Genomic DNA, 24708 nt, shown 5'->3' with positions numbered 1-24708 from the left:
TTTGAGGAGCGTCCATGCTGTTTTCCACAATGGTTGAACCAATTTTCATCCCCGCCCAAAGTGCACAAGGGTTCCCTTTTCTCCACATTCTCACCACCATTTATCTGTCTTTTTGATAATAGCCATTCTAACAGATGTGAGGTGATATCTTGTTGTGGTTTTGGTATGCATTTCCCTGATGATTGCTGATATTGAGCACCTTTCCACATATTTGTTGGCCATTTATACTAGTATATCTTTAGAAAAATGTTGATTCAGGTCCTCTGTTATTTTAAAAATTGGATTTATTTATTTTTTGCTGTTGAGTTGTAGGAGTTCTTTATATATTTTGAATATTAACTCCGAATCAGATACGTAATTTGCAAATATTTTCTCCCATTACATAGGTTGTCATTTCATTTGTTGATGATCTTCTTTGCTGTGCAGAAGAGTTTAATTTGATATAGTGCCACTTGTTTATTTTTGCTTTTGTTGCCTATGTTTTTTGTGAAATCCAAGAAATGATTGCTAAGATCGATGTCAAGGAGTACACCCTTTATTGTTTTCTTCTAGAAGTTTTATGGTTTCACATCTTTTATTTATGTTGAGTTGATTTTTGTGTATGGTGGATAGTGGTCCAGTTTTTCCAACATAATTTACTTACTAGGTTATCTTTTCTATATTGAGTATTCTTGGCTTCCTTTTTAGGTATTCGTTGACCGTATATGTGGGAGTTTATTTCTGGGCTCTCTGTTCTGTTCCATTTGTCTATGTGTCTATTTTTATGCCAGTACCATATTGTTTTGATTATTGTAGCTTGGTAATATAGTTTGAATTCAGGGAGCATGAGGCCTCCAGCTCTGTTCTTTTTTCTCAAGATTGCTTTGGTTGTTCAGGGTCTTTTGTGGTTCCATACACATTTTAGGATTATTTTCTATTTCTGTGAAACATGCCATTAGAATTTGATAGAGATTTCACTGAATGTATAGATGGTTTTGATAGTATGGGTATTTTTAACAATATTAATTCTTCCAATTTATGAGCACAGAATATCTTTCCATTTATTTGTGTCTTTTTATATTTCTTTCATCAATGTTTTATAGTTTTCAGTGTATAGATCTTTAATTTCCTTGGTTAAATTATTCCTAAGCATTTTATTGTTTCTGATAATATTATAAATGGGATTTTTTTTTTTAATTTGTTGGGGTGACAATTGTTAGTAAAATTACATAGATTTCAGGTGTACAATTCTGTATTACATCATCTATAAATCCCATTGTGTGTTCACCACCCAGAGTCAGTTCTCCTTCCATCACCATATATTTGATCCTCCTGACCCTCATCTCCTACCCCCCATCCCCCTTACCCTCTGGTAACCACTAAACTATTGTCTGTGTCTATGAGTTTTTGTTTCTCATTTGTTTGTCTTATTCTGTTGTTGTTTTGGTTTATATACCACATATCAGTGAAATCATATGTTTCTCTGCTTTTTCTGACTTATTTCGCTTAGCATCATACTCTCAAGATCCATCCATGTTGTCACAAATGTTCCTATATCATCTTTTCTTACCGCCGAATAGTATTCCATTGTGTATATATACCACAACTTCTTTATCCATTCATCTATCGAAGGACATTTTGGTTGTTTCCATGTCTTGGCCACCGTAAACAAAGCTGCAATGAATATTGGAGCACACGTGTCTTTATGGATAAATGTTTTCAGATTTTTTGGATAGATACCCAAGAGAGGGATTGCTGGGTCATATGGTAATTCTATTCATAATTTTTTGAGGAACCTCCACACTGCCTTCCATAATGGCTGCACCAGTCTGCATTCCCACCAACAGTGTATGAGGGTTCCTTTTTCTCCACAGCCTCTCCAACACCTGTTACTATTTGTCTTGTTGATGATAGCCATTCTGACTGGGGTGAGGTGATATCTCATTGTGGTTTTGATTTGCATTTCTCTGATGATTAGTGATGTTGAGCATTTTTTCACATGTCTATTTGCCATTTGTATGTCCTCTTTGGAGAAATGTCTCTCCAGGTCCTCTGCCCATTTTTCAATTGGGTTGTTTGTTTATTTGTTGTTGAGTTGCATGTTTTCTTAATTTCTCTTTCTCGTAGTCCTTGTTAGTGTATAGAAATGCAACTGATTATTGTATATTGATTTTGTGTTCTCAACTCTACTGAACACATATATTATTTCTAACAGTTTTTAATGGAGTTCTTAAAATTTTCTATGTATAATATCACATCATCTGCAAATAGAGACAATTCTACTTCTTCCCTTCTGATTTGAATGCCTTTTAGTTAGTTTTCTTGCCTAATTGCTTTGACTAGGACTTCCAATACTATGCTGAATAAAAGTAGCAAGAGTGGGCATACTTGTCTTGTTCCTGATATTAGAGGAAAAGTTTTCAGATTTTCACTACTGAGTATGATTTTGGTTGTGGTCTTATTATATATGGCCTTTATTATGTTGAGGTATGTTACCTATATGCCTAGTTTATTGAGAGTTTTTATCATGAAAGGATCTTGAATTTTGTCAGATGCTTTTTCTGAATTTATTGATATGATTTTGTTATTTTCTTTTTCATTTTATAAATGTTGTATATCACATTGATTGATTTGCAGATTTTGAATTGTCTTTGCATCTGGAATAAATCTCACCTAATCATAGTGTATGATCCTCTTAAAGTACTGTTGAATTCAGTTTGCTAATATTTTGTTAAAAATTTTTGCATCTCTGTTCATCAGAAATATTAGGTGGCTGTTTTCTGTTTTTGTACAGTCTGTGTCTAGTTTTGGTATCAGCATAATGCAGGCCTTGTAAAATGAATTTGAAAGTGTTCCTTCCTCTTTTATATTTTAGGAGAGTATAAGAAGGATTGGTATTAATTCTCCTTTAACTGTTTGGTAGACTTCACCAGTGAAGCCATCAAGTCTTAAACTTTTTTTTCTTGGGAGGTTTTTGATTAGATTCAATCCTCTTACTGGTAAATAGTCTGTTCAGATTTTGTATTTCTTCATGATTCAATCTTGGTGAGTTATTTCTAGGAATTTATCCATTTCTTCTAGGTTGTTTAATTTGTTGGTATATAATTGTTTATAGCAGGGTCTTATGATCATTTGCATTTCTGTGGTACTAGGTGTAATATCTCTTTTCTATTGTCTTTTTAGTCTCTATTTCACTTATATTTTCATTCTGATTTTGCTATTCCTAACTTTGGGCTTAGTTTTGTTTGTTTGTTTGTTTTGTTTGTTTTCTAGTTACCTTAGGTAGAAAGGTTGTTTATTTGAAAAAGAATTTTTTCTTGATGTAGGCATTTATTGCTATAAATTGCCCTCTTAGAACTGCTTTTGCAGCATCCCATAAGTTTTGCTATATTGTGTTTCCATTTTCATTTGCCTCAAGATATTTTTTGATTTTTCTTTTTATTTCTTCTTTGACTTATTGGTTGTTCAATAGCATGTTGTTAAATCATATTTGTGATTTTTTTCCCCAGTTTTCTTCTTGTAATTGGTTGCCAGTCTTATGCCATTGTAGTGAAAAAAGATGCTTAATATGATTTCAGTCTTCTTAAATTTATTAAGACTTGTTTTGTAGCCTAATGTATGATCTACCTGGGAAAATGTTCCAGGTGCACTTGAGAAGTGTGTGTATTTGGCTGATGTTGAATGGAATGTTCTGTAAATATCCATTAAGTTCATATGATATGTGTTGTGTTCATTTTCTGTGTGGATAATATATCCATTGTAGAAAGTGGGGTATAGAAGTCCCCTAATATTATTGTATTAATGTCGATTTCTCCCTTCAGATCTGTTAATATTTGCTTTATATATTTAGGTACTTCTACATTGGATGCATCAATATTTACAAATGTTATGTCTTCCTGTTGAATCGACCCTTTATCATTATATAATAATCTTTGTTTCATGCTACAGCCTTTGGCTTGAAGTCTATATTGTCTGACAGAAGCATAGCTACTCTGTTTATATGACAGGTTTCTGTTTGTATAAAATAAATTTGTCCAACACTTCATTTTCAGTCTATGTGTGTTCTTAAAGCTGAGGTGAGTCTTTCGTAGGCAGCATACAGTTAGGTTTTTGTTTTTTTTCTTAATCCATTTAACCACTCTATCTCTTTTGATTGAATAATGTAGTCCATTTACATTTAAAGTAATTATCAATGGGTATAAACCCACTGTTGCCATTTGTTAATTAATTTCTGATTGTTTTTAATTTCTTTGTCCTTTTCTTCTTTTTATTCTTCCTTTGTAATTCAATAATTTTTTGTAGTGGTGTGCTTTGATATCTTTTCTTTACCTTTTGTGTATTTACTATAAGTTTTTGTTTTGTGGTTACCATGAGGCTTACAAAAAACATATTTATTATAGTCTATAGTCTATTTTAAGTTCATAACAATTTAACTTTGAAAGTTTAGAAAAGGTCTATATTTCTACATTAACCCCCCCTCAACATTTTATGTTTTTGATGTCACAATTTTCATCTTTTTACATTGTATATCCATCAAAAAAATATGGTTGTTATGATTATTTTCAATACTTTTGTCTTTTAACCTATTTGCTAGAGTTATCAGTGATTCCCACCACCATTATAACATTAGAGTATTCTGAATTTAACTATATATATTTATATTTACCTGTGTGATATTTACTTTAATATATTTTCCTGTTATTAATTAACACTTTTTGTTTGTTTGTTTCAGATTGAAGAAGCCTCTTAACATTTCTTGTAAAGTGGGTTTAGTGGTTAATCCCTTCAGCTTTTGCTTGTCTGGAAAATTCTATCTCCTTCAATTCTGAAGGACAGCTTTGCTGGATAGAGTATATTTAGTTGGCAATTGTTTTTCTTTTAGTATTTTGAATATATCATGCCACTACTTTCTGGACTGCAAAATTTCTGTGGAAAAATCTGCGTATATAGTCTTATGGGGGTTATCCTGTAGGTAATAACCTATTTTTCTCTTGCTGTGTTTAAGATTCTGTCCTTGTATTTCACTTTTGACAATTTAATTATATTGTGTACCAATGTGGGTCTCTTTGTATTATGCTGTTTGCAACTTTCTCGGCTTCCTGGCTCTTTCTTTTTTTCCTCCAAGTTAGGAAAAATTGTAGCTGTTATTTCTTTGCATAAGCTTTCTTCCTTTTTCTCTCTCTCTTCTCCTTCTAGGACTTTTATAATGTAAGTATTGGTTTGCTTGGTGGTGCCTCATAAGCCCTTAAGCTATCTTTAATTTTTTTGGGTTATTTGTTTATTTATTTATTTACTTACTTACTTACTTACTGCTGCTCTGATTGGGTGAATTCCTGTCTTTGAATTCACTGATCCTTTCTTCTGCTTGATCTAGTCTACTGTTGAATCCCTCTATTGAGTTTTTCTGTTCAGTTTTTATGTTCTTTATCTCTGTGATATCCGTTTGGTACTTTTTTTGTTTTATCTCTGTTGAAATTCACACTTTGTTCATGCATCTTTTCCTGACCTCAGTGAGTACCTTTATGATGATTATTTTGAACTCTCTGTCAGGTAAATCACTTATCTCTGTTTCATGAAGATCTGTTTCTGGAGTTTTATCTTGTTCTTTTGTTTGGAACACACTCCTGTTTCTTTATTTTCCTTGACATACTGTGCATTAGTTGAAAGAGCCACTTCTCCCAGTCTTGACAGAGTGGTCTCATGTAAGGGATGAACCTCATAAAACAGCCTGGTCTGTGCTCTTAATTGGCTCTCACAACTTTCATGGTTGTTCAAACTGCCTTATTTGTTTTTAGTGGCTCTCATCAGTTGAGAGTATGCCAAGGCCTGACAGCATCCCAAAGGAGAGGATTGCAGTTTAGCACTTAAATACAAGCCACTTGGAAGCTAGACTCTCAGGCAGCATCTGGGAAAGTAGGTAATTAGGCCCCTTCCAGGGAGAAACTGTAATGTGGGCCTTTTTTTCCTGCTCCCTCTGATAAGCTTCTTTTTCTACTGGGAGAGAAAAGTTGAAATGTGGATTGTGTTTTTGCAGTGCCTTTGTGGCTTCTGTATCTGCATTCCCTATCTGTGCCACTTATTAGTACAGTTGACCCTCGAACAATATGAGAGTTAGGAGTGCTGACCTATGGACATTAGAAAATCTGCATATAACTATTGACTCCCCCCAAATTTAACTACTAATAGACTACTGTTGACCAGAATCTTATAACATAAAGTCAATTAACACATTTTGTATGTCATATATATTATATACTGTATTTGTACAATAAAGTAAGCTAGACAAAAGGAAATGTTATTAAGAAAATCATAAGGAAGAGAAAACACATTTACAGTACTATACATATTTGTTGAAAGAATCTGCATATAAGTGGACCTTTGCAGTTCATACCTGTGTTGTTCAAGGATCAGCTGTATATTGTCTCTCATCTCCAAATCCATCTTTGTTTGCCTGTTTTTGTGCTTTTACAACCGAGCCTTGTAAAAGTTCTCCTTTGCCAGCTGGCTCAAAGTTAGGCTTTATAATTAGAGGAAGCTAGAAGAACACTTCCAGGCATAGACAGAAGGGGCTTCTCTTTCTGCTTCTGCTGTGCCTAATTTATAGCTCCCATGGCATGGCTAACAGTGGGAGACTCAGTGACCTTCATTCTTCAGCAAATCATCCTGGCCAACACAGTTTAATTATATTGTGTCTTTAGAGAAATGTCTACCCAGGTCTTCTGTCCATTTTTAAATTGGATTGTTTGTTTTCAGTTGTTAAATTGTGTGAGTTGTTTATATATTTTGGACACTAACCCTTTATTGGGTGTATCATTAGCAAATATCTTTCCCATTCAGGAGGTTGTCTTTTTGTTTTGTTGATGGTTTCTTTCACTGTGCAAGAAACTTTTTAGCTTGATGTAGTTCCATTTATTTATTTATTTATTTAGTTAGTTAGTTAGTTAGTTAATTAGTTAATTAGTTTCCTTTGCTCAAGGAAATATATCAAAAAAGATATTGCTAAGAGCAGTGTTAAAGAGTTTACTGCCTATGTTTTCTTCTAGAAGTTTTATGGTTCCAGATTTAACATTTAAATCTTTAATCCATGTTGAGTTTATTTCTGTGTATGGTGTAAGAAAGACACACAATTTTTTAAAAACCAACTTTGGAAGCAATTTGTCACAGGCACTGATATCTAATTTCCCTCTACATGGAGGTACGTAGAAGGATTCCCTTGAAGTTAGGCATATAATTGGAAGTAATGCGTGTCATTTCTATATGAAAGCATTCGATGGCTGGTGCTCGACTCTACAACCTATTCTCCAAGTACCTATCTTTGTGTTCATTTGGCTGTTAAGTAATCTCTGCCTACTTAATTACCAATATCTAAGACATGGGCCAATGATTGCTAAAGAGGGTCCTGTGGAATAAGAAATGTTAGACAAGAAAAATGTTGAGGTTCAATTAATTGATTAATACTATGTTAAAATTTTTCCCTCTGTAGAGCTTCTGAATGTGTTCAGTAGGCTAACATATAATGTCAATCTCTAAGAAGGGGACATTTTTCAAACATTTTTTTGACCAAGGAGCCTATAATTTCTGTGGCAGATGAAGACTACAGGTGGGTAGTTGAGCCCTATCAATGGAATGCGTCCTTGGGGAAATGACATCACTTCTGCTTATGTGCTTACCTTCTGAGGAATTCTTCCAGGTGCCTTTAAAGAGAGGGAAACTGATAATCAATGAACAACAGCAAAGACTGCCATAAACTACTATCAGATTAATTAAAACAACAACAGCAAACAAAAATGGATTTCTTGTGATGCTGGTAGCCTTAAGGATATGACAATAGAAAAGTCAATGAAGTTAAAATTAAATGGCTTATAGTTTTGTTGACTCTGATGGTGGTTTTTGTTATTTGTACATAGGATACTCCAATACACATGCATAACTATACTATTGATTATGTTGGGAAAGAAAACATGTAAAGAGATTAAATGTTTTATCTCTGAAAATTATCACTGAAAGACATTCAATTCTTTTTTTTTTTTTTTTTTAATTTTATTTTATTAAATTTATTGGGGTGACAATTGTTAGTAAAATTACATAGATTTCAGGTGCACAATTCTGTATTACATCATCTATAAATCCCATTGTGTGTTCATCACCCTGAGTCAGTTCTCCTTCCATCACTATATATTCGATCCCCCTTACCCTCATCTCCCACCCCCCACCCCCCGCCCCCCTTACCCTCTGGCAACCACTAAACTATTGTCTGTGTCTATGAGTTTCTGTTTCTCATTTGTTTGTCTTGTTCTTTTGTTGTTTTTGGTTTATATACCACATATCAGTGAAATCACATGGTTCTCTGCTTTTTCTGTCTGACTTGTTTCGCTCAGCATTACTCTCTCAAGATCCATCCATGTTGTCACAAATGTTCCTATATCATCTTTTCTTACTGCCGAATAGTATTCCATTGTGTATATATACCACAACTTCTTTATCCATTCATCTATCGAAGGACATTTTGGTTGTTTCCATGTCTTGGCCACCGTAAACAAAGCTGCAATGAACATTGGAGCACACGTAAGACATTCAATTCTTTATCTCATTGTTATAATAAGAAACTTATGCATATCGTTGTTTCTTGGCTGCTGGAAAATCTCTAAAATTTTTGAAAATAATAACAGCTAAGGATTTTTGAATGTTTTATTATAGGAAACCTAATATTCAAGAGTCCTAGATTTCTTTAGGTTTGTTCTGTTTTACATAACTCTCTTTAAATTTCCATATTTGCATTAGAACCATGTTTTTGCATTAGAAATAATTACCTAACATGGACCATTGGTGTTTAGGGCACAAAACAGTAGAGGACAATTGCAGGGGTATTAGAAACAGATTCAAATTCTAATTAGTAAAAGTGCAACCTTAGTCAAATTCTTTAATTTTTCTGGGCCTTATTTTTCACCTGTAAAAATAGTGAATTTGAGATAGGTGATCTTTATGACCCTAGAAATTTTAGTAAAGATATTTTACAATTTCAGTTGCATATACTCTATAGGAATGGACTTATAATCAATGTGAGAGTTCACATTTCAAGTGATTCACTTTTCATTCATCAAATATTTAATGAGTAACCATTAAGTGAGTGACTTCTATCATTCTACAAGGCTCTAGAGATAAAGTGAATAAATTAAATAAGTCTATGACACAAATAAGCTCATACCCTAGTTTCAAGCTTCATGGGACTTTGCTAATTAAATGGGTTCTAGTGGAATAGACCATAATTATACCAAAACCCTGTGTTCTGTTGGGATGTGATAGAAGTGGGCACTAACAACACATATTCAAGAGAGTGGGATGATTGCATTCAGATCACTGGGATTATTGGAAACTTTTGCTTCCAACAACTTGAATAAAAGTTTGTTGTTGATATCATATCTGAACGAAGTGAAATGAAATTGTGAGTCGTTAAACTGGCAGGAAGTTGCTACGAGAAATTATGAACCCATTTCTAATAACAAAACAAATTTTGACAGAATTGATCATTAAATACTTGTAAAAATGTTTTTTGGGACACAGGACCAAGAAATTTATAATGGTGATAAGATGGCATTGCTAGTAAAAGAAAATGTTCAAATTTCAATTTTTAAAGTAGTCAATCATTTTATTTATATAATTGACTCTGATGTTAAAAAGAAGATGAATCTGATGATGAAAAGAATAACTATTCCCTGATTTGACAGAATTGCAAGTGTTGAGTTTAGGAGTTGATTGCCAAATGCTTGAGATTTGTTTTTATGAAGGACTATGGCGGAAACTGCTGTTCTCTTGTTCCTAAGGAGCCTTCGCAGTGTGCAGAGAGTGGGATTCGTGCCATTATTGTTTCATGTCAAATCTGTTTCATTTAACTTTCTGTATTAGGTAATAAGTATTTGCAAAGCACTGTCTGAAGGAGGAGACTCACTTATCTCACCCCCCTATATTTTCTCCCTGTTGGGAGTAAAAGGCAGACTCTAGAGAAGACTTAGAAGTAATAGCATTTTTCATGCTTTTCGGTTCAGGAGTGCGGTACTTGCAGGAGCTTAAAATCAGAGCATATGTTGGTAGATATAGAAAAGAGCTTAGGAGCAAGGTCACTCCACACCTGTGCAGGGAGAGCAATGCTCCTTCGCTACATAGGATCAACCATATTCCTTCAGCTTAGTACTCAACTTAGATGACTATCTTCTCTGTGCGTACTAAGAATTCTGTGCACATGGCACACATACTACGGAGATGCCACGTAGGGTAAAACAGACAAGTAGCCTCAACTCCATCCTGGATTCACTAATTCATTCAGCAAATAGTTATTGAATGTCTACTATATACTAGACACCATGCTAGGCACCGGGGGATGTCATGCTAAACAAGACAAACACACGCAGAAAGACAAGCTGGGGGAAAGGCCAAAAAAAGTTCAATAAAAGATAAATAATTTAAAATTTTGATAAGATGGATGAAGGAAATAAACAAGTGCTGAGATAGAAAACAATAGGAGAGAGGAGCAATGGTTTTGGTAGAAACATCAGGGAAGGCTTGTCTATGGAGGTTACATTTAAGATAATGCTTTAGCAGAAACTCCAGGGATGAGAAGGAGACTGGGTGGAAGAGTGAGTCAGGCAAAGGGAAGGGCATATGCAAAAGTCCAGAAGTAGAAAGAGCTTGGTGAGTTCTTGAAGCTGAAAAGAGGCTAATGTAGCTGGAGCACTGTAAGGGGTAAGAATATCAGGGAGAGGTGAGACTGGAGAGGTGGGCTGGAGATGGCATGTAGGGTATTTTATTCCAAATGCAGTGGGGAAGCCATTGAAGGCTTTTAAGCTGGAACTTAACATAACCCAACTTGTGTTTTAAGATCATTTGCTTCTGCAATGAACATAGGATGCATGTCTTTTTCAAATTGGTGCTTTGGGTTTCTTCATTTAAGTACCCAGAAGTGGAACTGCTAGGTCCTTCTTTGTCTCTTTTATAACCTTTGTTTTAAAATCTACTTTTTCTGATATAAGTATTGCTACCCAGCTTTTTTTTTTCATTTCCATTTGCTCCAAATATCTTTATGCAGTAGCCAAGATATGGAAGCAATCTGTGTGTCCATTGATAGATGAATAGATAAGAAAATGTGATGTATATACACAATGAAATATTAGTCAGCCATAAAAAAGTGAAATCTCACCATCTGCAACAACGTGGATGGACCTAAAAGGTATTATGCTAGTGAAATAAGTCAGATAGAGAAAGACAAAAAACATATGATTTCACTTATATGTAAAATATATAAACAAATAAACAAACAAAACTAAACTAAACTCACCGATACAGAAAGCATTTTGATGGTTGCCAGATGGGAGGGGGGTTGGGAGAATGGGTGAAAAAGAGGAAGGGATTAAGACTTGCAAATTGCTAGTTATAAAAGCAGTCATGGGGATGTAAAGTACAGGATAGGGAACATAGTCAATAATACTGTAATAATTGTGTATGGTGTCAGAGGGGTATAAGACTTATTGGGGTGATCACTTCATAAGTTATATAAATGTCTAATCACTATGTTGTACACCTGAAACTAATATAATATTGTATGTCAACTGTAATTGAAAAGCAAAAAATCTATACATTTTTAAAAAGATTACTTTCTTCTGTGTAGGAAATAGACTGGAAGAAGACAAGAATGGAGGTACACAGAACTGTTAGAGAGCTATTGTATCATCCAGGTCAGAGGTGATGTTAGCCTGGAGAAGGAGGGAGGAAGTGGAGGTGAACAGAAGTGGATAAATATTTTTTAGGCAAAAAGACTAGATTATGCATGTGAAGAGACGTAAAGATTGCATCATGAAGTATACATTCAACACTTGCATATCAAAAACAATAACACATAGATTATGTAGTCCAATCTTTTCATTTGATAGATAAGTCTGAAACCCAGAGAAGGAAAGACTGGTTAGTGGGAGACTCATTATCAAAATACCTCTTTTGATTTCCTCTTTGGTATTTTTTTCCTTACAGAACATTTTGAATTGTAAGAATGAAAATATGGGGTATTCACCCATTTTTAACTGAGTAAATTTTACAATTCTAAAAATAAAGATGGCTGCAGCATCAGGTAAAACATGATGAGATCAATTTGTCCTGAATACTGGTTCATGAAGCTGACTGGTGGAAGATAAAAATTGTTTTTTTGGGGGGTGGGGAGGGGCTGGGGAGAGGAAGGACCAGCCTTGGAGGTATTTAGATGGTTTAGAACAACACAGTATACCCTGAGCTTACTTCTGAGTACCAAGAACATTTAGTGGGTTACACATGCAGATCTTTAGCCTTTAAAATTTTTTTTTTTTTTTGCAATGTAGTGTACATTAGCAGAGTATACGAGTAGGTAGAGAGAAAGGTGAGGCAATTAGAGAGAGCTGCCTCCTTTACTGAGACTCTAGCTGTCCTTGGCTTCTCCTTCTTCCTGGTTACTGAAGTTAGACTACAGTTACCGACCATCAGTAAGTTGGGGAAATAGCTGGATGGTGATCATAGATGTAGCGAGGCTTCATGGAATCTCAGAGACAAGGCTAGCTCCTTCCTGGGCTAACTAGCTAAATGGAAGTGTGTTTGGTAGATTTTTCCTTACTTTCCAAATACAGCCATCTACCTCCGCTGACCAGAAACATTGTCTGAAATATGCAGAGCACAGAGTTTTCATATCAGTGGTCATATTGTTTTCTTAATCTATCAATGTCTGCCTGCCCCTCCCCAATACTCTGCCTTTCCGTGACTGGTTTAATTAAACTAATGTCTTCCTTTAACTCAGGATATAAGTAGTCTCAGGTACAATTTGTCCCTGTCATAAACAAACAGGGAATTAGACAAACGGCAGCCTGGCAAAGTTAAAAAGGAAAGGAAAACAGAAACAAAATCCTGAATCACTTATGATTCTATGATTTGCCTATGATCTTTGTTGTCAGTATTTTGGTTAACCACTTGCTCATCATTTTCAGAGATTATAGAACCATACTGAGCTACTTTCTACTCAATTTTGAGAAAATTAAATGTAAATATTGTGCTACAATCATAAAAGAAAATTTATATTTAAGTTGAAAAAACTTAAATTCCTTGGTAACTTGCATCTTAAGACATACTCACATTTTCCTCTTTTTTTTTTTTAAATCTCATCCCCCTCACATTATTCCTTATTGAATAAATGAGGTAAAATAGATTTTAAAATGTTTGAGGAGGTGCACTAGGTAGAAGGGAATATATAGATGAAAAAATAATCCTATTTTATTTATTAGCTTGAAGTAGGTTTATATAAATCCATCACCATATTCCAGATTAATCTTTCAGGTTTGGTGTGTACCTCCTCAAATAAATTAGATGCATTTAGTTTGTCTCCATTTACATTAAGTTCCAGGCAAGATAAATTAAATTTATCTAAATTTTATGAAAAAAGACATGATGGTAGTCTCTGTAAATTAATGCTATTATAAATTAACCTCTATTTTTACATCTATCAAGCATGGGATAAACCACAAAACTTAACCTAAAACATTTCAGAAATGCATAATAATTAAAAACTGAGCCTGATGGAATAGTCTAGTTCTTCTAGAAGAGACCCAGTGACAAAGATCATAACTAGTAGAGGCTTTTGCAGGTCTAACTGAAGTAAAACAATTGTAGAACTTATGTGAAAATTTGGTATGGATTGGCTTATAAAGTATATCAATATCATGGTTAACAGGCAGTATACACTTGGAAAGTTAATGAAAACAGGAAGAACTTGATTATATTTGCAATGATTTATTACTTTGGAAAAAGAAAAAGAAAAAAACTAAAGTAAGTGAGGCCAAATATTCACAGGTGTCCATTCTTATTTTTTCTATTTGTTTAAAATATCTTGTTATTAAAATTTTTAAGGGTGGGATTGTTGTCATCATCATTTTTTCTTAACTTATAGAGATGCAGACGGAAATATATTGGGATGAAATGACATATCTGGGATTCTTTAGATACTTTATCTTTAATAAGAAAATAAAAACAGTTAAAAAAAACCATGTCACAATCTTGATATACATTGAATCCAGATGATAGGTTTACCCATGCATAAATATTTTTAAATCTGGAACAACACATCATCTTAAAGCTGTTGGGATAAAAATGCTTAGATGAACACAAAAAGGAATGAATGATAGATTAATTAAGAAGATTAACTAACAAACATTCTTTCACCAATTCTGGGTTTCTAAAAATTTCAATTATCTTGCTTATATCAAATGTTCAAAATGTTTGGCTAGCTCATTTTTGATGAGCAGAGAATAAGAGTAGCAACAAGATGCCTGGAGACACCCAGCTCTTTGCTTGTGTAATCCCTATTAGTTTGCTGTATAGTTCTTTAACCACTGCTTATCCCCTCAACTCTGTATCATCCATCTGCTCCCTCCAAATGAAGACTTTGACCATGAGAGTCACCTTAAAACCATGTTCTAGGAGAAAAAAATGAGTAAGAGCAAGAGTTAATGAGAGTTAAATGAGGAACATTCTAAAAAGTTCATTTGAAATTGAAAGAATATGGGGACAGTCTCAGTGGGATAGAGTCCTGGGACTGGTGGGTATTTACCACACTAGCAACTATGACTAATAAGTAGCTCAAATTTACTTATCAGAGCTCATCTAAAGAACCACTCATTTTAGATTATGTGCTATTTTCTTGTTTCCTCCTGTAAAACACACTTCATATAAGAAGTCGACATAATTTGAAGTTAGTCTAGTTCTTGGAATTTTTGTTAAGAAAATATTTGCACGTAAAATGAAAAGACACTGTTATTTGGAAATTAGCACACATCTTTTATCCTGCCCCAAGGGCAGGATAAATCCTTTATTGTGTTTCCTTAATTTTTCCTATGTCCTGTGTATTTTGGACTTGACAGCTTTGCGTTGTATCCTGCGTTGGTGTTTCTGTTTTGGTTAACCAGAGTAAGTTCAGGATTCAGGTCTTTTTGCGCCCATCCCAAGGCATGTTAAATCAATTATGGAGGCACGGGGTAGACGTGAAAGCATTTCTACCCAAAAGGCCCTGCTAAAGCTGTTAGATTCAATTAGGTACAAATTCTGTCTTCAGGATTAGATTTTATATTCCAAGCCAAAGCTCAATTCCCTTTGTTCTTCCCTATACCCACGCATACATTCTGCCACTCCAGCTATGTGTCCCCGCCATGCTGTCTAGCCCTGAAAAGACGCAGTGATTCACAGCCCTCCTTCTGAGAAGTTGATTATATTCACCAGTTGGGTTTGGAAGAATTCTGAAGGCTTTTTTCTGGGGGGGTGGGGGGGAAGTGGGAGAGGGCATTTTTTGGTTGGTTACTATGGGAGAGATTTGGGTTTTGGGTTTTATTTTCATACCAGGGTTGGGTTGCTGAGCCGGAAATCGAATTAAAACTGGCACGTCTCTGTGGCTTCATTTGCTTTTCTTCCCGCCATGGGACAAGTTGGCACCAAAGCCTTGTTTTGAAACCCTGAAATTCAAACCTTAGACAGTCAGTGCCAGTAGTGTGAGCTAAAACTGCTTGGTTTGAATTTCCATAGGATTGTGAGGACCCAAATAAAAAGGGTGAATGGGAGTTTGTCTCAGCAGCCAGTAGAATATCTTCTTTGGGCAAACTTGTTAAGGGAATGTCTTACAAAATGTTATAAAGTTAAATTTGCACCAGTCCTTCCTCTACTGTGTATAGCATCCTTTTTATGGGAGAAAAGAATGGATGTGTGAAGGCTAAAAAGAGACAGCATGGGTTGTTGTGTTTTGAAGAGGAGCTTATGGCTATTTTGTAGAAGGAATAGAAGATATTGGGGCAACTGAATTTGTTCAATATGGGATATTAGGAGAAAAACGGATGGAAATTTTTAGAGACATCTTTTGTTGTATAGTATGAGTAGAATTCCTTTGGAAACACTTTGAGAAACTTAAGTAAAGGTTTAAATTGCTTTTAAGTGCCCCCCACCTTTTTCTTAAAGGTCAGATTCCTTTAAAGATGGAGCATACAAGCACTTATATTGGTTAAAATGTGACAACAGTTTGGACTTGCTCTTGCAGTATGTTGCACAGTTCACATAATAACTTTATATTCAGGAAGCACTTGAAATCTCTCTTTTTATTAGTTTTTCTTCAATATTAGATTTTAAAATTTGAAATATCTTCAATCCAAGTCAATGTAACAGGAGATTTAATTATATCTCTTCATTAGCTTTTGTCCAATATTAGATTTTGTAATTGAAAATTTTTCCAAATTCAGGCAGCGTAATATGTTATTGATTAATAAAGGGGTCAGAACATGTACTGCTCGTTGTGTTTCTGTGTAGTAGACCACTTATATGCAAAAATGAAGAACAGGTAAGAGACAGTATTAAGACACTTACAACCATAAGATTCCTTGTTCTCATCTTCTTTTCTCCCCACCCTCTCAGCAATATTATATACTAGAAATGTTTTTAAAATAGTCACAGACTATGAAATACAGAAGGGAGAAATACAGAGAGGAGAATGCTACTGCATCTATCATGTGGAAAAAATAATCAACTAGATTGTTCAAAATGCCCAAGTCAAGTTCGACTGGAAGAATGAAACGGGAATGCAGTTGATGTGCTTTTAAGGATTCCTTTTCAGATAAACTCCCTCTGGTTTCAATATTTACAGTTCGGTTAAGGTATGAATTTGAGAGGAGGAACAGGAATTTTGGTGCTATCTATGGATAACGGTTTTTTTTTTTTGGGGGGGAGAGGGGGGCTTGGACAGACTTATCTAGCCTACACAGAAGCACAGATATTACAATTAGATGAGTAATATAGGCCTATTTTTCCCCAAAAAAATAAAATTTTCAATTTTTCTACTGGACAATAAAATAGGATTGAAAAGATTTCTTATGAACGGTACTTTTGGTATAAAATATAAAGCTTCCCTCAACTTCTATACGCTTTATCATAATCTATTGTGAGGTATAGTTGAAGACACACAAGCCAAAAAAGACAATTGATACACTCGCAAATCTGAGCCTTGGACCAATTATACCTTTCAGGATTTAACAAGGAGCGGTGCTAGCAAAACCTCTTAAATTAGGGAAGATAAAAGACATATATCATATTGTGTCAGATTTGAGAAACATGTTTATAATCCCACATCTGTACCTAGTTTCATTAAACTTTCTTGGTTATTCAAGTCTGATTCAGTGTGCATTCTGGTTTTACTTCCATGCAAAGCACAGACTTATTAGTTTACTCTAGTCTGGCTGTTTAGTTAGTAGCTTTTGGAAGAAAAGAGCTTAACCAGGTGTTGGAGAGTGTTATTGTTTTATTTGGGAAAAAGTTAAAGACATTACGTTAACTATAATTAAAATATGTTTTTAATCAATACATTATAAAAAGTATGATGTTTAAAAGTGAACTGAAGGAAGAAAGTTTCTGTTTATTTAGGCATCACTGTAGTCTTGCTTTCCACATCAGTCCTCTGAGAGGAAGTGGGAAAGAAGTGGAAGTCACATTAATCATGCTTAGAACGAGTCTCTGGCTATGCCCAATTTAGCTTCTGTACTTGATAGATAATATCATGGCTAAACTAGTCAACTTTTAGGTGAATACAGATGTTAAGTAATTTCAGAATCAAAGGTATTGTAGAGAAGTATTAAGGCTGAAAATAAAGACCATCTTAATGACTGATGAAAATAAAGCTAATGAGTCCTAATTTCCAGGACTGGAAGGGACCTCTAAGCATCATCCCGAATGCCAGAAGACTAAACCTCAACTCTTACCTGGAGGTGAATGTCTGCCCAACTCTACAAACTCCTCTTTCTAGAGGAAAGAATTCTATTGTGTTCCTCAGTGAATAAAAATGGCAAGGGTTTTCCCTTTCAAAACCTGAAGCCCTCCAACTTTATCAGAGTTCACAGATAGGTGGTCATTTATCCTGGTATGATTCTGAGATAGAACACAAAATAAGGAAATAGAATCTCTTGACATTATTATAAATGTACAAACAAAATTGAATTCAGAGAAACATTTTTCAGTTTTTGAACTTTTTTTCTCCTGTGTTATATGTTATTTTGCTTGAACTGGTATCAGAAATATAAGAACAGCAGAGACTGATTAGTCTCTCCTACCATACCTATCAGATAATTGAGAATCAAATGAGTCATTAGATAATAAAGTGCTTGAGAATCCCCAAGTTGTATTTGAAAGTGAGACATTATTTCAGTGGCTCTGACTCTGATGAGCTGTATCATGTTAAGCCAGTCAGTAAACCTCATTGGGTCTCGGTGGCTTCATGAGAAAATGAAGAGGTTGGATTAAATGATATTTAAGACTGATTCAGGTTCCAATATTCTGTGATTTCAAAGTATTTGCTTTTTAGTTGATACAAGTTTATTCCTTTAAAAAAAAAAAAAAGATGATCATCTAAAATGCAGATATTCCTGGAATTTTGTTTTAAAGCCCTGGGTTTGAGAGTATTTGTGCAGTAGGCATTTTTTAAAAAAGCAATTCCTGGGGATTGATGTAAAATATTCAAAGTGAAGAGAAGTAAGGACCTACAACCAGGATTACTCTACCCAACAAGGCTATCACTTAGAATCAAAGGGCAGAAAAAGAGCTTCCCAGGCAAGAAAAAGCTAAAGGAGTTCATTACCACCAAACCAGTATTACAAGGAATCTTAGAGACACTTCTTTAAGACAAAAACAACAACAACAACAAAAACAAATATGCATAAAAATGACACTAACTACATATCTATCAACAATTACTTTAAATGTAAATGGATTAAATGCTCCAATCAAAAGACAGGGTGACTGTAAGGATTAGAAAACAAGACACTTGCATATGCTGCCTACAAAAGATTCACTTCAGATCAAAAGACACACAGATGAGAGGTAAAGGGATGGAAAAAGATATTTCATGAAAATGGAAATTAAAAAAAAAAAAAAAAAAGCTGGGGTAGCAATACTTATACCAGACCACAGTCTTTAAAACAAAGGCTATAACAAGAGACAAAGAAGGAGCCAGCAATTCTACTTCCAAGTATTTATCTGAAGAAACCCAAAACACTACTATGAAGGGACATGTGTATCAATATGTTCATTACAGCATTGTTTACAATGGCCAAGATGTGGAGGCAGCCTGGGTGTCTGTTGATGGGTGAATGGATAAAGAGTAGGTGGAATGTTACTCAGTCATAAAAAAGAATGAAATGTTGCCATCTACAACATGGATGGACCTAGAGGGTATTGTGCTGAGTGAAGTAAGTCAGACAGAGAAAGACAAATGCCATATGATTTCACTTATACGTGGAATCTAAAGAACAAAATAAAGGAACAAACAAAACAAAAACAAACTTATAAAGACAGAGAACTTTTGATGGTTGCCAGATGGAAGGATGATTGGGGAGATGAGTGAAAAGGGAAAGGGATTAAGAAATACAAGTTTGTAGTTACAAAATAGCCATGGGGACATAAAGTATAGCATAGGGAATATAGTCATTAATATTATAATGACTATATATGGTGTTAGATGGGTACTAGATTTATCGGGGTGTTCACTTCGTAAGTTATATAAATCTGTAATCATTATGTTTTATACCTGAAACTAATATATACTTCAATTACAGTATGTCAACTATAATTGAAAATTTAAAAATTGCTTTAAAATATTCCTGTTCTCTTATAACCTGGGTTATTTAAGGTAGACCTTAGGAGTTCTGTACACCTTCCTACTTCAAAAGAGGGCCAAACTTTTCTGGTGAAGTCCTAATTATACACCAAACATAATCAGAGGGATCTGGCAGAAAATCTTACCCAGAGTGTCCAGAATTTTCACATTCTATGCTGGTTTGGGATATTGGTTTTGTTAAGCATTTTCCAACATCTCATTGCTCCTAATTGAACCCTGAAGGCTTTTCCTGGCAAATGACTTCAGCTTTCACTAAGTCTGCAAAGGGACCTGGATATGGGCAGAAGCAGTGTGATGTTAGAGTCCTTCATGTGTCTCTCAAGACTCTGCTTAGGCAAACAGAGACCATCTCCTGCTGCTTGATTGATGCCCAGGCAGGATTTTCCAAGATAGAGATTGCTGGTGCATAGGGTTTAAAACAAACCCCACAATGGTTGCCAGGGAATGTGGTTTTGAGACAGGAGGTTATATATTCACATCTCCCTATTCCTCTTGGAAACACTTTTTCTGCTCTCTAGAGGGTGAAAGGAGTTGGCTAACAAAATTGAGCAAGTTCATGATTGATGGAATTTTCCCTCTTTTGAAATTCATTAGTGTTTCTCAAGATCTGCAAGTTGATGGTTTGAAAGTTCTTCAAAGGTCTGAATGGTGACAACGTTTAGCTTCTGCTGTCTTTGTGCTTTTCTCTGGAGGCCAGAAGTGGCTTTTTAAAAATGAAAACAAGTCTTTAGGAAGATGAATAAGCTTTACTTTGTATATTTGCTTACATAGAAGTAAGGTGTGACACTAATGAATTTGGATGGTGTTTGTTACTTGCTAAAAATCAAGACACAGCCTAGATCACAGTGAAGGAAAAAATGACCTTAGAAGTCTTTACTGTCTTAAAGGGTGTGTGATGTATGGTAAAATCATTTCAGATTCCATAATAGGATGCTTATCGCTAACAAATGATAAAGTGTCAACAGGATGAGAGAAGAGAATTAGAGGTGATCTCTGGGTTCTCTATAGCAATTAAGTTGGTCAACCAACAGTAACAGTTTGTTTATTTTCAGCCAGTGTTTTCTATGCATTTTCAGTTATGATTATGATTACATTGTATGTAAAATTTTATATTTGCCTTTTCTGATTTAATATTTTATGTATTTTTTCTAGCTTCACTGAGATATAATTGACATGTACAGTTTAAGGTACAATGTGATGATTTGGTATATGTATGCATTGCACATTTAACATTTTAATTCACACATTTGTTATATAACCTCTTGGTAACCATAACTGAAAATTTAAATGATTGCTACAAAATAGTGTGTAATATGGATATACTATGGATTATTAAATATTATTTATTGATATTTCAATTGTTTTCAAATTTTCACTGTTACAAATTACAAAAACATCTTTGTAGCATGAACATAGTTTCTAAAAATGTCTTTTTTTCCCTTATGAGAGATACCCAGAATGTCACTATTCTTCAAGTTATCATTGAGCAATAGAACTTTAAAAAAACCTCAGAAATGATCTCAACTAGTCCGCTGACTTTATAAATGAAATACATGAGTGCTGGGGTGCCAAGAACGAATTTTAAGAGTATGTTTCTCTTTCCTTTCTTGTTGAGTTTCTCTTTAAGACGATTGTATCTATGCCCTAAAGGCAGCAGACGTGGGGAGTTAGGTAATCCCTGCAGTAGGAAAGGACACTTCTTAGGTGACTGTCTTTGGCTACCTAATGACAGTGAAAACCACGCTGGGGCCTGCCGACTGTCTAGTAAGCATTGTTCTGAGCCAGTTTGGGAGTCAGCCCTCCAGTCTTCTAGGCTTTGAGTTTCTTTGCACTACTGTCTCTTTTCTCTTGGGCATGCTCCTCCCTCAGATACTTTCTGTTCCCTGCCCCTTGGAACAAGGATTCCAATGCTGCGATAAGCTACTGAGTCAGAGCAGAGATAAGGAGACAGGGACGTGTCGTCTTTATTCCTAGTTCAATGAGAAAGCTTTATGGGTCTATTGGGAATATTGCTCTGGTATTGATTTATCTAGCCAACAAAACTCATTTTTGAGAGTTTAAGTCAGATATTTGTTGTAGTTTCTTTGTTTTTCAATTTTAAAGTCACTGCTTTTGTTTTGCCTTCAGTTTTCATTATCTCCCTGATTACAATGAAGAGTCTCCAAACTGAAAATTGAGGCTAGTGTTGGGAACTTCTGCCTTTCTCCATTACTTCTCTCTTTGTTTTCTTTTATGTCAACCTCCCCTTAATTTCACATTTGTTTTTCTTTTCTGAAGCATTCCTTTGACATAAGAAACTATTGATTAGAGGGTAGAAAATTGCTGCTCTACTTCTTTCCTGACTTTTGGGGTAGCAGAGAAAGAAGATTAAAAAAGAAGAAATGGGAAAATTCTCATTTTAAATTGGAGCCATGTGGCTTGCCTTTGAATCTAAGCTCTACCAGATATGTAACCTTGGGCAAGTTACTTGGGAAATCTGTCTGTGCCTCAGTTTCCTTATCTGCAATACTGGGCTAATATTATAACATCGCTCATGGAGTTGTTTGACATTTAAATAAAACCTTCTAGGCAAATTATAATAACCACATAATAAATGTTTGTTATTATTTACTGCATCAATAAGAAACAAATTAGGCTATTGACTCCAATTTTAAAGTGTAAGTACACCCTAACCATTTTAAGCTGATCAGTCTTATTTAGGGTTCAGCTGAATTATTTTAAACAGCCTATGTAAAATTTTAACTCTTTTATGTGCTAGCTATGTAGCTAAGGACTCTCCTTGTCGTATCTCATCTCAAAAGAGCTTTACTATAAGGATAAATTATCCTTAGTGTATAGACGAGGAAAATGAGTCTTACAGAGGTTACATATCTTGTCCAAGGTCATTCACTTAGCTAGGGAGCGCCAGAATGGCATTTCTAACCAGTTGGCTACATGTCTTTTCAAGAACTAGCCTATCGCAGCGGAAGAATAATTTTTACTGGGGTATGGGAAGGGAGGCAGAATTTATAAGTCAGAAAGCTCTGGAAATGAAATTCTGAATACCTTGGATTTTTAAGAATTGAGAAGAGGGCTGCTTAGAATGCTAAGAACAAAATGTCCATGTTGCAGTTGTGACTCGGGATACAATGTTACCCACAGGCTGTGCTGTGTGGCACCCAAGTTCTTACCTATGGTAAGTCTCCAGAGAGAGTTGGTGTGGGGATCATGTTTAATATTGCTGGCAGTTTACAAGGACAAACAGTATTAAATAACAGGAAATAATAACTTAACTGGAAATTTAAAAATATTATCATGCACATAGGTATCATACAAAACTATAATTTTCTGAGTATTCCTCAAATAAGGTTTTAAAATTTAAGAAAAACAAGCATTTCCGTCTCAGTTAAACTGAGTAATTTTTACTTTTAAGCAGGTCTCATTTTTACAAGTTGGTATGGGATTTCTCTATCTTATCTCTAAGAAATTGATAATCTAGTTATATTCTCTAGAAACTGGGACAGTACTTACTCACATTGCTTTTGTCTCTTTCTTATGGACAAGAGTTTGCAAAACTTGTATAATTCCCTGTTGTGCCTTTCTCCCACGGTCCTTCTTCTCCTTGCCTTCTGCACGTCTCCCCCAGCCCCTGGTTAAAGAATATAGGTAAAGACAAGATGGCAGCTGTGCCTGAACTTAGTGGTCTTTAGGTCGAAACATCGCTCGGCTCATATTGTTTTACTGCTGTATCAAATGAGCTGAGAGAAAAATCCTAAAAATGATTCAAGGAGTTTCCATGGCCATGGAACTTGAATACTCAATTTCAAGGTAAGAATTAATTCATGTGAAACTGGTATAACCTGAGTTTAAGGTTTGTATTTTTTTTTTTTTTTCAAAGAATGGGCTAGGTCACCGGTTCTTAACTTTAAGGCTCTAGACTCTCTCCCTCCCATATATTGTGAAGAATGAGGACTGTATATTATTGATAGTATGTTATAAAAATTCAGAAATAATATATTCACCCAAGGCTGACAAAAAAAGTCAAGTTATTTTTGTCATCAGCAGTTGTGTTAGCATTGGTTTCTAAATCAGTAGCTCTGACTGAAAGTTTTGTCTTACATGCCAAAGGTGTAAAAATAATGATTAATTCATGAAGTTTGTTTCATGGATTTAACTACTACCTATATAATATTATGACCACAAACCCTGTATTTTGAAGGTCAGTCTTTTTCTCTCAGCTCCCAAATCAAATATCAACTACCTGATGAATATCAAGCGCCAGATGTTTTTATTGCTGTTCAAACTGACTCAGATGTCTCCTCATTCTCCCCCCCTCTTTGGACTTTCCTATTTTCATTAACCCATCCGTCATCCTCTGCACATTTCCTAAGCAAGGGATTATAGAATCACCCTTAGTTTCTTCATCTCTTTCTTTCTTCAAAAGCGGTCATTACATTTTATCATTTTATTTTATTTCAGAAATATTTTCCGTCTATGTCTTGCTCTCTTCATGTCCATGGCCACACCCTTGGTCTTGGTGCTGAGCTCAAAGTTGGCAGTATTGCAAAAATGTCCTCAATTGTCTCCTTGACTCTTTCCTCTCTCCTGTAAACTGCACTCAACCCATGGCCACCACAGACCGAGTCATTTCTTTTTTAAAAATCTGTCCCATATTACCCTCAGAGCAGGTCCAAACTCTTTAGCAAGCATGCACAGCCTTTTAACACGTGGTCTCAGTCTAACAAACTGCCTGACTTTTTTGCTGCTTCTGATTCACACGTTGTATCCTAACCACTCACTAGAACATCCCCACACTGTCACCTCTGGCAGTTTCCTAAGCCAGCACTGCTCCTCCCTACCTAATTCTTCTTGTTAAGTTCTACTTATTATTATTTTTTTAAAATTCAAGCTCATTGCCACTATTTTTAGCTTTTCTTTCAGGTATAATTAGTCATTCCTTTTCACTGTACCCCCACTGTGTCATTTTTTTCGTGTATTCATTCACTTAATCATCCATTTGTCTATACATTCATCGATCTATTCCTCTATCC

This window comes from Rhinolophus sinicus, linkage group LG01 (assembly GCF_036562045.2).
Source record: "Rhinolophus sinicus isolate RSC01 linkage group LG01, ASM3656204v1, whole genome shotgun sequence".
Classification (NCBI taxonomy): Eukaryota; Metazoa; Chordata; class Mammalia; order Chiroptera; family Rhinolophidae; genus Rhinolophus; species Rhinolophus sinicus.
The sequence above is the reverse complement of the archived record's forward strand: the minus strand, read 5'-3'. Positions refer to the sequence as shown.